A 16019-nucleotide genomic window follows, 5' to 3' on the forward strand; every position below is an offset into this window, starting at 1 on the left:
CTGTCTCTGTCTCTCACTCTTTTCTCCTTCTTTTTTTTGGGGGGGGGAGGAGGGGGATGGGTTTGATTAGGTTATTTATTTATTTTAATGGTGGTTCTGGGGATTGAACCCAGGGCATCATGCATGCTAAGCAGGCACTCTAACAATGATCTATATCCTTCTCTACACCGCCCCCCCGACCCTCCAGCACCCCCCCCCGTCCCCGGCCAGGGCCTGTCTTTGCTCAACCCAATAGAAAAGCATTTATGTTTTGCCAGTTTCCTGGGTCCTTCTTTGTTTCATAAAACTGAGAAGAAATACACGTGGAAGTTCTCTCCTATGAATTGAACAGACTGAAGATCCTTTAAATAACCAAATGAGGTGGAAGTGCAGAGAGTACCATACGGGAACACACCGAGGCACATCGTCATCAAATTGACCAAAATTAAGGATAAGGAGAAAATATTAAAATGAACGAGAGAAAAGCAACAAATAACATACAAGGGAACTCCCGTAAGGTTATCAGCTGATTTTTCAGCAGAAACTCTACAGGCCAGAAGTGGGTGGCACAACATACTTAAAGTGATGAAAGGGAAAAACTGACAGGTAAGAATACTCTATTCAGCAAGGCTCTCGTTCAGATTTGAGGGAGAAATCAAAAGCTTCACAGATAAACAAAAGCTACAAGATTTCAGCACCATCAAGCCGGCTTTACAAGGAATGATAAAGGATGGTCTCAAGTCATCAAATCCTAAGAAAAGAGAACAAAAAGATGACAGAGAAAGGGAGGGGGGGAGAGAGGGAGAGAGAGGGGGGGAGAGAGGGGGGGGAGGAGAGAGAGAGAGAGAGAGAGAGAGAGAGAGAGAGAGAAAGAGAGAGAGAGAGAGAGGGAGGGAGGGAGGGAGGGAGGGAGGGAGGGAGAGGAGACCTTCGAAAGATTGCTTTGCCTGTTTAGGGTCTTCCGTTGTTCCTTAAAAATTTTGAAATTGTTTGTTCTAGTTCTGTGAGGAATGTCGTGAGTATTTTGACAGGGGTTGCATGGAACCTGCGGTTTGCTTTGGATAGTGTGGCCATGTTGATAGTATTGATTCTTCCAATGCAAGAGCACAAGGCATCTTTCCATTTCTTTGTGTCATTTCAGATTCTGGAGTATAGATAACCTCCTCGATTAAGTTTATTTCTAGGCATTTTACTGTTTTTGACTCAATGGAAGTGTTTATCCCAGTTATAAAATTCTGGTTTTTAAAGTGGAGGGGGGAAAAAAAAAAAGGAAAGGAAGGGCCACAAATGGCAAAATATCCTTCTTTCTCATGGGTGAATTGTATTCCATTACGTGTGTGTATGTGTGTGTGTGTGTGTGTGTGTGTGTGTGTGTGTGTGTGTCCCCTCTTCTTTATCTATTCAAATATTGATGTGCACTTAGGATGCTTCCGTATCTTGGCAATCATAAATGATGTTGCTGCTAATAGCAGGGTGTGTGTATCTTTTTGAATTCATTCTTCTTTTGTGGTTGGCTTTATTCCTTTGATAAGTATGTAAGTTTAAAAAGCTAAAGCTCTAAACCTTCCTGGAAACAATGAACAGTACATATATGTAAATTAAAAATATATGTGCAGTAAAAACATTTTAAAAAAATAAATAAATAAAAAAGAACGAAAGACAAGGAAATTAGCTATCAAGCCGTGAAAGACATGGAAGAAACTTAAAAGACATCTTACTAAATCAAAGAAACCGGTCTGAAAATTGTTACCAACTGTACAATTCCAACCAAATGACATCCTGGAAAAGGCAAAGCTCTAGAAACAATCAAAAGATCATGGTATCCAGGGGTTTGGGGAGAGGGAGGGAAGGAGGAATGAACAGATGCAGCGTGAGGGATTTTTAAGGCGATGAAATTATTCTGTAGGATACCATAGTGGTGGCTGCATGTCATTGTACATTTGTCAAAACCCATAGAACGTACAACCTCAAGAGTGAACCGTCCTGTAAACTATGGACTTTGATGGATAATAACGTGTCCATGTCGGATCATCAGTTTTACCAAATAGGCCACACTGATGAGAGATGTTGAGGGGAGTGGAGGATATATGTGTGGGTGGGGAGGGCTATGTGAGAACTCTCTGTATTTTCTGCTCAATTCTGCTGTGAGCCTGAAACTGCTCTAGGAAATAAAGTCTATTAATCAAAAACAAAAACAAAAACAGAAACAGAAACAAAAACAAAACACCCAAATGAGGTGAACCAGGATTCAGTCATCCAAAATGGAGCTGGACGGCCAGTGGGAGGAACTTTGTTGCAGACATAGTCCTGTTTCAGGGAGGGGGACGTTGTCCCCTCCCTCTACACATCTTGAGTTCTCTGGGCTGGACTGATCCAAAAATGGACCCCAGACGGATCGTTGAGCAGGAGCGACAGGGAACCTACTGTCTTTCATTCAAGCACTCATGTGTCCCCGAAGCAGGCAGCTTTTCTCCGTTTTAGGACAAGAAATCAGCCCTTTGTGCGAAATGGGCCGGGCTGAGAGCCTTTGGTTTTGGGTGACCCGTCCGTGAAGAATCGAGACGGAGTTTGGGTTTTGGGGAGGGGGGGAAGCCCCTGAAAGAAGTCACGAGGTTGGTTGGTTTCTCTAGGCTTCCGGGGCCTGAAGGCTCTCAGTGGGTGATCAGGGTGTTTTCCTAAGTCCAGATGCAGGGAGGGCACCCTCCACGGAAGTGATCGATTTCCCGCTTTCAGGGAGACAGAAAGAAGAGTCTGAGGGTCCCTCTTGCGTCTGCTGGCCCCTCGGCTTCTTCGGTCACTCTCATTTCTAACCCATCCGTGTGCCACGGAGGCACATACATGTTTGGGGTGGCCTCCCCTGGGTCCCGACACCGGCATCAATGGGGGGAGGGGGGGCATGAGTGGTCAGAACTGTATCAAGCTCAAGGGCACCACCAACCGGTTTCAAAAACAAATCTGCCAGCAGCTGCTAGCCGCAGCCTGGTCGTTTCAAAGTTCCCGCCTTGCTCTTGTGGTGTGTTTTCTTTCGTTTCCCCTTCTCCACTTGCCCCGTGGGGTAGTCTGATGACACACACTTCCAGTGCTTCTTTCTTGCATCTGTGTCTCCTGGGCTGCAGTCCTAAGAGCCCCCCCCCATCGCCCCCGCCCCCCCCAATCAACTCGTTTCTTTACCCTCCACCAGGTCTCCTGGCTTGGAAATCTCGGCTCACAGCATGTGTCTCGTGTCCTCTCTGAATTCACGGGCCCAGCCATCCACCCTAAGGAGACGGAGGGAGGGAAGGAAGGTTTTGACCTGGCGACCTTCCTTGCCGGCATCCTCCGGATTTGGGACCCTTCAGTGCGCCACCTGCCACCCGCCATACCACTCTCACCCTGAGGCCTAGCCCTCGGGGCTCCGTCCACGCGGAAACCTGAACGCGGACGGACCTGGACGGTGGGCGGGGTGGGGGTGGGGGTGGGGTGTGGAGGGGCTTGCTTCATCACTGCCGGAACCGTGGAGGCGACCGGGACAGACGCGTCCTTCAAGAGGTGAAGGGACACGTAGCCCGGGCTAGGTCCGTGCCACAGCATGTGATTTGGCTCTAAAAAGGAAACCAGGGACCCGTGGAGCCGAGAGACCTGTGGGAGACAGGCGGGGCCGTTTCTGCGTGCCCCTGACTCCCTGAAAGAAGCCAATCTGAAAAGGTGGCATCCTGTAGGGTACCGGCTCTGGATGACATTCATTCTCAAAAGGGCAAAAGCCCCAGAGAGGGTGAAAAGATGAGTGGGGTCGGGGGTGGTGGTGGTGAAGGTTGTCTGTGTGGGTGTGTGTGTGTGCGGGTGTGTGTGTGTTGTGGCGGGGGGTTGTTGATGAATAGGTGGAGCACAGGGGACTTTTAAGCAGCGAAACTCTCCGGTAGGTAGGTCCACGATGGGATGAAAACCAACGTGTTGGATATGACAATACCTAAGATGGGGTGAACTGAAAGAACCCTTCTGGGTGTCCCGCCCCTCAGCCGAAGTTTAAAGTCCTTCCTAAAGCCAGAAGGTAAAGACACACGAGAGCAATCTGAGGGGCCATCGCTGAGGAGTGACAGCGAGGCCAGTGAATCCAGTGAAAGACTGACTGACGTGGGGGCCTGGGTCCCTCGGCTCGACCCCCTTCCCCGGGAAACCGAAGCCTTCGACGCAGGGATGCGCTTTGACACGCTTCTGTCTCATCGGAGAAGGCTTCTTCTGCCTGGCATTGCGTGACGGGGCCGAGAAACCCGTCCTCTCCTCCTCTGCGTGAGGTAGCGGTCGCTCCCGCCTTTGCACAGCGGTGAAGAAAGCTACCAGAAACACGGTTCTGCGTTTCTCTCGATACCGTGGGCGAGCGTCACGGCTTTTCCTTGCGTTCCACCATGCAGTCAGATAGCATTCTCAAAACTAAGCGTGCCATGCAAATTTTCCTTTTCCTTTTTTAAAGTGACTGTCAAGAACTTAGGCAGCATCGAGTGAAAACGTTGGGCACCTTCATCTCTTGGTTTGTATGGAGCCAGCTAGGTCATCAGACCCACGTCACCATGATTTCTGAATTCTAAGATCCTTTCCAATCCATGATATTGTACACTCCTGGGTCATGGGATGTCACTATGGCTGATCAGGTCAAAGGGAATGTGTCCCTCCAGAGCGCTTATTAACACGTCAGTTTATTTAAACGACAACAAAGGAAATTCCCTTCGGGCGATATTCATTCCACACGCTAAAGGAAAGCGATAGGTTGTGTGCCTGAGCCCACACAGTGTGACGCAGGAACGGGGTGGGGGTTGAGGGAGGAGGAACTCTGGCTAGTGTCCGGGACCTAACGGGAGATAGAGTGGAGGATTTTTGCCCTTCTTCAGGGACAGGGTGAATCGGCCCGAGGTTGACTTGTGCGCTCAGAAAGAGGGCCTTTACCGGATGCCCCGAGCAAGCAGACTTTTCTTTTCTTCTTCTTCTTTTCTTTTTTCAGTTTTATTGACATAGGTTTGACATACAGCCCTCTATCAGTTTCAGGTGTACAGCACAATGATTTGACTTCCATAGACTGTGAAGTGATTATTAGGTAACTTTAGTGACCAGGAAACAACGATATGTTAAAAGGGGGTTTAATCAACAGAACTGCTATTTCTGATGATCATCTATTCCTAAGAGAAAGGACAGATGAACACTCCAAAATGCAGGAAGTGCATAGTCACAGAATGATGAACAATCTTTACCCGTGCCGACGTTTTGACGCCAGGATACGTGGAAAGCTGAAGTTTTAGAACATAGAAATATTTGGCTCTCCATTTGACCTGGAAATCTCCTTGTTGGAAAGAAGCTAATTTCTCCTCCTCATCCTCGTCCTCCTCGTCCTCGTCCTCGTCCTCGTCCTCGTCCTCCTCCTGCCTTTTTAACTAAAAAAATAAAAAAATAAAATAAAAAAAAATTTTTTAACAAGAAGTTTTTATCTTTTTGGAGGGGGGACGGGTCATTAGGTGTCTTTATCTACGTTTCAATTAATTATTTAGATTTATTATACGTTTTCAGTGGTGGTACTGGGGACTGAGCCCAAGGCCTTGTGCATGCTGAGCACGCACTCTACCGCAGAGCTCTACGCTTTCCCAGAAAGGAGCAAATTTCTAAACATAGAACTGGATGAGTAGGTCAGCTTTTTGATCTCATAGAAGCAGCGGCCCAGTTCTCTGGGGGGAACCCTCCTTATCTTGTCCATCTCGACAACGTCAGAAACGTCTGTCTGCATAGCCCACAGTGGCCTGAGACTGAGGCCAGGGGGCTGAATCAGGTAGAACCTGAAACCGAATGGAAGAAACAAACAAACAAAAAAGGGTGGGGAGGGGCACGCGGAGGCCTTTTTAAACGTACACACTGCTGCATGGTCTCCCTCGTCGAAACTCTAATTCGCAGCCTTCTTAAGGAGAAATATACACCTGAAACGTCTTTTTTCCACACAGAGTTTAAAAGCTTTCACCCTCCGAGCCGAAAAACCTTACCCGTCCCATCGGTTCTTTCTGAGTGAGTGGGTTCTCTAGTGTCCTACGCGTCTGCTGGGAAACAAGCTGCTGGAGAACCAGCAACTAGAAACCAAGCTGCACCAGCATTTCCATGAGCGTAAAATCTTACATTCACACTTACTTGCTTAAAAATGCACACGCCTGCTTTGTTTTCATGTTTTACACAGTCGATGACCTATAACATGTATGATGCTCAAGAAATTGTGTGAGGGGCAATCCTGAGATTGACCGTGAGGGCGCAACAGATGGCAGATATTTCCTTAGGGTAAAACAATGGACGGTCATGGGAAGCCAGATCATCCATTAACAGAACTTGGTTCTGGCAGGAAAGCATGTGGTTTAACCCCGGGGAAATATTTGCTATCTCGAGATGTCCCAGAGGCAATCACAGGATACACTTAGAAATTTTGCATCCCCCGAGGAGGGTGATTGTTCCTGGAAGGGATAGGCCTGAAATGAATCAGTTAGCCAGCAAGCAGAACTTCGTGCTTCTGGCATGAAATATCTAAAGCCCCACCTCTTTGATCGCATTTCTTTTTTTTTTTTTCCCTGAGCCGTATACTCCCAATAAACAGGATGTCGACCAGGCTTTTGGCACTCTAGATCCACGAGACCTTGAGTCCCCTGGTCCCATTTTCGCTCTTTACTTGGTCTCTTTGTTTCTTAATTCTTGCGTCGCCCGTCCTCAGACACGGTCCCGAGCTGCGCTGGACACAGCACCCGTCCTACCCGACTCGTGAGTGACCTATAGTTTTTAAATGAAAGCTACAAAATCTCTGGTCATGTCGATCTGCTGGTCTCGTCTGTATGAGACAGGGCAGTACCTGAGTTTCAGAGACACACACAGACACACACACAGACACACACACACACACACAGACAGAGACACACACACACACACACACACACACACACACACACACACACACACACACACACACACACACACTCTAAAGGGAACAAAGAACAAAGAAAGATAGAGAAAGAAAAAGAAAAAGGCTCAGGGGAATAAAGGATTCGCTTGCTCTCTGTGACATGACCCAGTAGACCTAGTTGTCACGAGACAGGAAGCTCAACTCTCCGTGTTTACATTATCTGTTCCTGAGCTTTCTTGCAGAAAATTCTCATGCGTTTCTTTCCCCTCACGGAAGTCTTCTCTACTCCCCACAGAGCCTGGGGCGATGGCTCTTCACCCTGGAGCCGCCTGCGGCCGATCCAAGATATCGGATGATTTATGGAAGTGATCAGTGATCCTGAGACAAAGCCCTTCCTTTAGGTAGAAAAGCATGGCCCCTGCTGCTCAGGGAGCTGGCACTCCCCCTCCCTCTCCCCTCATGCCACCTTCTCCTTTGTGCACAAGCTATCGCTTTCGCAAAAGAGCTTGGCTTGCCTGAGAGTCTTGTGGAAGCCATCCTCATTTCTATGGTACTGCCGTCCAAGGATCTGGAAAGGGCCCGGTCCCATGTATGCATGTATGCATGTAGGCACTTGTGTATGTCCCCGGCTTGTAGGCCTGGCATGTTTCTTCCTCCACATACACTTGCCAGAGTTCATTCATGAAAGAGCTCTATGGAACTGGTTTTCAAGGGAACATGCAGGCAGGGAATGCGAACAGGAAGGAACCCAAATGTTTTCCTTCAGGTTGACATGATCTAGGACAGATCCTTTCATCCAGAAAAGCAAATGTCAAGGGATCGGTCTCGTGAAAAGAGCCATGTCTTGATTGTGACGAGCAGCATTCGAGGTGAAACTTTTCGCCTCCCTAGGTTTACCCCGAATCCATTAAGTTCCTGTGGGTTATCTCTGTCATGAAACGTGTCAGCCAGGAAAAAAAAAAAAAAAAAAAAAAAGAGTCTGGGAGCGATGGTTGGCTCGGTCTCAAGTCTCAGGAAGTGTTCACACCCCAAGCAGTCCGAGGGGGTAGTGTGTGTGTGGGGGGGGGGGAGGCGGTCCATCTCTGAAACATTGGTGCCTCCTCCACGTAGTTTTTGGTCCCTTGCAACTGAAGCATCTGGCGACGTCCCTGGAATGTTTAGATCGTTTCCAAAGAAGATGAGATACGGAAGCGTTCGTTCCTGGCTCCATGAGTCGAAGGGGACGTGCTTTAATATCTTTCTGACAGAAAAGACTCGAGATCTGTCAGTGTGTTGGCCGACATGACTGGTATACCTTCGGAGGATGGATGGACCTACAGACAGACAGACAGACCGGAATACATACATACTTACTTACATACGTACATATGTAAACATACAATACAATACAATACAATACAATACAATACAATACAATACAATACAATACAATACAATAAAACAAAACAAAATGAAACAGAATAAAATAAAATAAAATAAAATAAAATAAAATAAAATAAAATAAATTAAATTAAATTATATTAAAATAAAAGGATGCTGTGAGGAGAAAGTGTCTGTTTCTGGCTAGGACCAAATCATGTCCCTACGTGGACCGGTTGGGAAAGACTGGTGTCCCAGATGGTTCACCGTGACTTCCTCGTGAACATTTGCTGTGACCGATTCGGGCTTCGGAACAGTCACGGTCTCGTTCTGAGGAACGTCTCCTGGAAAGCATGTGGAGACCGTCTTCGTCTGCCGTCCTTAGGAAACGTTCCAGCAGAGCGGGTGTCCGAGAGCCTCTAGGGGCGATGGCTATGCTTCGTGGACGTCTGTCCCTCTTCAGGCCGAATTTCATGGAAGTATGCTGATCTGGCCAGCCGACAAGTCTGAATGGGGGTGATTTTTTGGTAGAAATGCGCGTCCTTGGAGAGACCAGGGGAAGGGGAGCATGTCTCAGTGGAAACTCTCGTACAGCGTGATAGAGATGAGAATGCGGTTCTGTGTCATCATCTTTGCGTGCTTCCCGCCACCCTCCCCCTCCCCGCCCCGCCCCGCCTTCCACTGATACGCTGGGCCACGTCACGCGTGCTTCGAGTTTTCTCCGATGGTTGGCCAACGCTCTTCCGACTCCCGTTGCCCATGGTTCTCCCGCTTTGGACTTGGCATCCTCGAGAACCAAAGCCGCCCTTTCCCTGAAGCCCCGCCGAGCCGGGCTGAGCAGCTGGACATCCGCTGGAGAGAGGTCACTGCCATGTCCCCTCTCGAGACCCTCCTCCTGCCCGTTGCTGTGGAGGCCACTCAGAAAGTGGACCTGAACCCGCATGCGTTTTTCAGGCCACCCGAGCCTCTTCGAGCCCGACGCCTAGACATCTTCCTGACTGGTGGCGCTCCGGACTCACACCCTGGGTTTCTCGTTGGCTTCAGCCACGGACCTTTGTCTTCCTGGAACGAAAGACCAGACCGGTTTCATCAGGTGGAACCACCTGCCTGGTGGCGGGACTGTCGTGGAACCCTATGGACCACCCCGAAGTGTATATGCAGCCCAAGGGTGATCTCTCCAGTTGAACAACCATCGAGGCCCAAAAGGACCCCTGCCCCGGGAAGAAAGAAACTTTGACCTTGACCCTTAGCTGCCCGAACGAGAATTTGGATCAGGGTTGGGTAGGGTGATGGAGATCTCCCTTGGCACAGTTCCCGTGTGCGGGACTTTCAATGACTCTGTCTTCCTGAAAGGACACCCGCCCCCTGACCACGCTGTCTCGTCATCAGTTTGTTTCCACGAGGGACGAACCGTCATTGTGTGCACGACAAAGTTGGCCGCTGCCTGTTTGGTCCGCCATCGCTCCGTAAGGGACCGACGAAGTGTGCGTCGTGACCAGTGACCGATTTCGGAGCCCGTGGGTGGTGGGCGGGTGTGTATCTGTTTTCCAGGTCACGCGCGACGCGGTGTGTCGTGGTGTGGCCCGCCCGGCCACCCCACCTCCCTTCCCCCATGGAAAATCAAGGGAGAGTATTGCCCGAGACAGACGAAAGTGCAGCCACGAAACCTAAAAGGATGACCCTGGATGTCAACTTGGAGGTGGCTAGGAGACGGCTGAGCATGCATAGGATCACACTGCACTGCCACCGTGTGGGATGCCGCACATGTGTCGCCGTCGTGGTTTTCATCTCCTCCACCTATTGCCCTCACCTACATCCACTCTTTATCTCACTGAACTCTTTTTTTTTTTTTTTTTTTTTTTTCCGGTAAGACAGTGAGAATTTTCCCTCTCTCTCTCTCTCTCTCTCTCTGTCTCTCTCTCTCCTACTGTCTCTCATAATTGACCTGACAAGGGGATGTCCGTTTTCACGTGTCCAACATAGCGATTCGGGATTCTTCCATGTTCCACGATGATCACCGTGATGAGTCTGGTTACGGATCAGTCACCGGACAGCGTCATGACAATAGTATGGATTGACTCTACTCGCCCTGCTGTCCATGACCTCCCGTAATTTGTGTATTTATTAATTGGAGTTAACTGGAAGCTTGTACTTTTTCCTCTCCCTCACCCATTGCACTCATTGTTCCTTCTTGGTATCCATGAGCCTGTTTCAGCTTCCTTGCATGTGTTCCTGCGTATTGTCTTGGGGATTCTGCCTCGAAGTGACAACATCCCTCTCGAACTTAAGTCACTTAGTTAACATCATCCCCTCTAGGTGTAGGTCTCTCCAGACCACGTGGCACTGTCCATTCGTCCATCCGCGGGCCCGTAGTGGAACTGCCGGGTCTTCCAGGAGTTTTCTGTGGAATGTTTTGAGGGACTTCTGTCCTGTTTTCCCTAATGGCTTTCCTCCACCTCCGTTTCGCCCTCTCCCCCTCGCCCCCACCACCAACCCCTGTTCCGTGTTGCCTTCTGTCTTCCGTCGGAGAGCGGAGTCTGTCAGGTATGAGTCGAGAGCTCTGTGTCCGCCTGCCAGCCCGCCCACCCGGCCCCATCTCGAACGGTGGTCTCTATCACGTGTTCCGTCAGGAGCAGGCACTTTCTGCTTGTTTTTGGAACTTGCTGTCGAGATTCCAGGTTCTGGGCCTGTCCGGATATCTCTTGGAAACGGAAATGTGTGCGTTTTCCCCTTTTTAAAATTGTGTTCGTTTGTTTACTTACTTATTTATTTATTTACTTACTTACATTTATTTATTTATTTAGGCCTTTTTTTTTTTTTTTTTGGTTCTTGCTGCTGTTGTTGCTTTCGGTGGTTGTTTGTTTATTCGGGGAGGGGAGGTAATTCGTTTCTTTTGCTGGTTTGTTGCCTGACTTAGTGATTGCCTGACTTACCGACTTCCTTATTGACTTGAACGGAAGTCCTGAAGATCGAACCCTGGACCTCGCGCGTGCTGGGCAGGCACTCTGCCGCTGAGTTCTACGCTCCATCCTCCCCCTCGCCCCCTCCCCCATTTGGGGGAGGAAAAAAATAATTTTTTTTTTCCTTTTAAACTGAAAACGTCCGTTTGGGTCTCCTGCACGTGTTTCATCCCTGGTTTTCTGGCTTCTAGGAGGTGGAGTTGACCGAGTTCTTGGACTGTTGAGGAGAGGAACCCCTGATGGGCTGCGGTTGTGCTTTTTCTACGGTGTTTTTGTTTTTGTTTTTAAACCCCAGAGTAGTTCTACAACTTGATTTCCCTTTGGTGGTGGGTTTTGTCGTTTGTTTTCATGTTTCCTTTCTTTCTTTCTTTCTTTCTTTCTTTCTTTCTTTCTTTCTTTCTTTCTTTCTTTCTTTCTTTCTTTCTTTCTTTCTTTCTTTCTTCCTTTCTTCCTTCCTTCCTTCCTTCCTTCCTTCCTTCCTTTCTTCCTTTCTTCCTTTCTTTCTTCCTTTCTTCCTTTCTTTCTTCCTTCCTTTCTTCCTTCCTTTCTTCCTTTCTTCCTTCCTTCCTTCCTTTCTTCCTTCCTTTTTCCTTTCTTTCCTTTCTTTCTTTCCTTTCTTTCCTTTCTTTCTTTCCTTTCTTTCTTTTCTTTCTTTTTTTTTTTTTTTCGGATGGGGCTACAGTTTCCTTGTCCACGTTGACTGTGTCAAACACACACACCGACACACACACGCACACACAGACACGCGGATGCGCATGCACAGTGTTGCTCTGTGTAGATGCACTGAACCTCGATTTACCGAGCGGGTGGCTATCGACTCGCCCCCCCGAACCCCCGCCCGCATTTTTTTGTTTTCCCTCCTCCTTCCTGCGGTTGTGGTCAGCCGTGCTGACGTCCGTGTTCTCACGACCGACCGCGAGTGCGTTTTCCCCACGCGCCCGTTTGTTGTCTTTGGGCTTTGTCGCGATCTGTGCCGAGATCGATTTCTCTTTCCGCTTCGATGGGGTTCGCGGTCTTCATCCTTTCTTTTCTAGCTTCTGGGCTTTGCCTGTCTGCTTTCGAAAGACCTCCTGCATTCGAGAGGACGGACTCCAAAGCCGATTCCTGCGTTGTTCTCTGAGCGCTCGCCTGGTTTCGGTTTGCCAGCCCCCGCCTTCCCTCCCTCTTCCCCTCCTCCCCTTCCCAACCTCCCACCCGGGAACCCGGGATCTCGTCCTGGTCGCTCTGGGCCACCCGCGGCGTCGGCCCCGGCAACGCCGGCGTGTCCGTGTGATCTCCCCCGCCCGGGGAATCGCGTGGGGAGCGCGTCCCCTTCGCGGCAGCCGCCCGGCCGGCCGTGTCTTGCCAAACCCCGGCTCCCTCCGTCCTCCCCGCCCTGATCTGTTGCCGGGGTCGCGTCGCGCCGCGTCGCGTCGTGTCGCCTCGTGTCGTGCCGTGCCGTGCCGTGACGAGGGTGAGCGGGCTCCGAGGCGGATGCCACGGGGCCGCCCGGCGCCTCAGTCCGGGACGAGCTCGGGCGTTTGGGCGGCCGGCGGCGGTCGGGATCGGTTCCGGGGACGTTGGCGACGGTTGTCGGGCGCCATCTGGCTGCCGCTCTGAGATCGTCCCTCTTCTCCCGAGCGTCGGCGACCTCGGCAAGGGATGGGGCTCGGCGGCGGGGCCCGAGGCAGACTTCGGGGAGGCTGGCGACACCGGCGGTGACAGTCCCCGTGGCGCTGAGCCGCGGGCGCGTCCTGCTCTCGGCGCAGATTGGACTCGCAGGATGATGAGGGGGTGACTGTCGCCGCGCTCCCGGGATCTCGTGTGCCGGGGGAAGCCGTGTGGCCTGGCCTGGTCGACCAGCATCCGCCTGTGCCCCTCCAGCCGCGGAGACCGACCCGAGCCGATCGGACACGGCCTGCGCCTTGCCGCCGCGGGGGAAAGGGAGAGAGTGTCCCGCGCCCGGGCCGCCGGCGGCTAGGTGGTCAGGCCCTCGTCTGCGTCCCTTGGACGACTGCTCCTGAGGCGAGGAGCGGCCCGGGCCCAGTGCGGTGAGGCCGTGGACGGGCGCGCTGGGGTTCCCGGTCGTCGGAGGCGCCTCCTTGGATGAAATGTTTTCTGAGTCCCGATGGATCCGGAGACGTGGCTGGGCCGGCCCCTGTTGGCGCGGGAGGCCTGGGAGGGGGTGCCCCCCGGCCCGTAAGCCTGCCCGCGTGGGTTCTGGTGGCGTTGGAGGGACCGAGACTTCATCCGGACTCGGGGACCGGCACGGGGGCGTCCTGCGAGGGATGTGGGGGAGGCAGGCTTTCCCCGGCCCGGGGCCCGGGGCCCGGTGCTCGGGAGCGGTCCCTCGTGGGGGGCCCTCTCGTCGGAGGCGCCTCTGTGGCATCTCCCCGAGTCCCCGGCCACGCGGGCGAGAAAAGGGCAGGGCGTCCCCGGCCTGATCCCGTCTCCCTCTCGTCCCTTCCCATTCCCATTCCCATTCCCATTCCCATTCCCATTCCCATTCCCATTCCCATTCCCATTCCCATTCCCATTCCCACTCCTCCTCCTAAGCCTCCTCCTAATCCCCCTCCCCTCTCCCCTCCCCCTACCAACCCCCCCCCCCACCCCGGTCGATCAGATGGCCCCCGAGAGCTTCGGGGCTGCCATTTATGGGGGTAGGGCTGGGGGCAGGTGGCCGGACCGAGGTCCCGGGGTCCCCCCTTGCAAATCGTGGACCCGCCCCGTTTCTGGGCGCTGTCATTTTTCCTGTCGTGTTGGGCATTTTCTGCCAGCAGATAGGTGCTGACACGGTCTTCCTCGGTGTCTGTCACCGAGTGTTGGGTCTCCGGACGCGTGCGAGGCTCTGGGCTTCTCTCTGCGTGAGCCCTGGCCTGGTAGCCGACTCCGCTTCTGACACTTGAGCCGCCCGCCCGGGCCTGCGCGCCGGCTCTCGTGTGCGCGTCCGGCTGACGTGGCCCGTGGTGCCACCTCCGGTCTCTGGTGGCCCGAGGGCGGTGGGGTGAGGTGGCGGCGTGGGTCTTTTACCCCGTGCGCTCCCCGCCGCAGGCACCCGGTGGTGGCCGGCGCGACCCCACCCCCGTAGGCTCCGTGCCGCGTGTCAGGCATTCCCCGCCTGGGGTCGTTGGCCGCTCTCCTCGGAGAGGACTGAGGAGTGGGTGGTGCCTGGCGAGGCTGAAGCAGGCCCCTCTGGTGGTTGTCCTCGCCGGGCCCTCCCCTCTGGGGCCTCCCTGCCCCACATGGCTCGCTCGCTCGCTCGCTCACTCACTCACTCATTCACTCACCTGACCGATGTGGTGAAGTCATGCTCCCCCGGGCCGGGCCTAAGCCGCGCCAGACGAGGGACGGGGACGTTCATGGCGAACGTGGCTTCTCTTCTCGTTCTGCCTGCGGGCCCCTCGCCTCTCCTCTGCCGCCCGTGGGTGGCGGGGGGAAGGCAGGGGTGCGGACTCCGGCCCGACCTCGGTCTCCCGTGCCTTGTGGTGTCGGCGAGGCCGGGGTCTTGCGACGCGGCAGACACTCTCGCCTCCTCGCCTGCTCGGCGTCCTGTCTCGCGAGCGGCCCTCCCCCGCGGCGGGGGAGGGCTGCCCCGCCGCCACGCCACGTACCCCCTCGTCGGGGTGTGAGCGTGTCTCGCCTTGGTCCTCTGCGGTGCCCCTGGAGCGCTCCAGGTTGTCCCTCAGGTGCCCGAGGCCGAGCGGCGGCATCGCTTCCCGTCCCCAGCGAGTCCTCTCGGGTAACCCCTGCGGTGGTCGTGTCTCCCGAGCGCCTCTCTTGAGGCGTGGGGGAGGGGTCGAGACGGTAAGCGAGGCGTGTCCGCTCCCCACCCTCGGTGGGGCCGGGGCCGCCTCCTGAACGTCAGTCCTCACCCTGTACCGGGGGGGGGACTGACGTGGCCGGGCGCACGCCGGGTGGGTCCCCCTCAGCGGGGTTCGCGCCCGGGCGTGGGAGCGATCGTGGTGGGGCCGGGTGATGTGCCGGTGGGGGGCGGGCGTCTGTCCCGTCCCCACACGGTCTTGGGTGCGTCTCCTCGCGAGGTGGCACGCACGGGCTCTCCCCGGTCCCGACCGCGAACGCTCGCTTCTTGGCCCGCTGCTTACCCCTACCGCAGACCCCTCCTGCCCAGCCGAGCGCTGGCGTACACGTCGGCGGGCTTCCGTAGGCCTGAACGGGGCACGCTGGGTGGGGGGCGATGCGCCCTCGGTGAGAAAGCCTTCTCTAGCGATCTGAGAGGGGAGCCTTGGGGGCACCGGACCCCCCAGCCGCCGCTCCTCCATCCAGAGCGTGCAGTCACTCTCCACGGGGAGCGACTGCCGCGGCGTGTGGGCAGGGCCCCGTCGCTTTGGCGTGTGGGCTGCGCTGGCCCCGCGGTGGGGCCGAGTGCTGTTCTTGGCCTGCTGTGGCCCGCGCCTCCCCCCTCCGAGTCGGGGGAGGGTTCCGCCGGGCCGGGCCCGGCGTCTGGCGCGGGGCCGTGCGAGCGCGCGCGCGCGTGTGCGCGGGCTTGGCCTCCCCGGCGCGTGCCGTGGGGGGGAGGGGGAAGGCGGTCCACCCCGACTTGGGCCCCCCCCACCAGTCTCCGCGCCGCGAGGAGCCACCCCACCTGTTCCGGTCCCGAGACGCAGCCACCGGTGGCGGTGCGTGGGCCACGGGTCGGGCCGCCTCGCTCGGCAGCGTTTCCCCGGGCCGCGAGGCCTGGGGGCGAGCCAGACGAAGCTGGGTGGTGGTGGTGGACGGACAGACGAGACGCAGACGGACGAGTGAGCGAGTGGAAGGGGCTACCCTCTGGAGTTGGGGGGGTTAGCCTGCTGCGCGCGAGTCCCGGCGGCGGGCGGGGCCGGGGTGTGGGA

This window comes from Camelus bactrianus, chromosome 8 (genome assembly GCF_048773025.1).
Source record: "Camelus bactrianus isolate YW-2024 breed Bactrian camel chromosome 8, ASM4877302v1, whole genome shotgun sequence".
In the NCBI taxonomy this organism is placed as follows: domain Eukaryota; kingdom Metazoa; phylum Chordata; class Mammalia; order Artiodactyla; family Camelidae; genus Camelus; species Camelus bactrianus.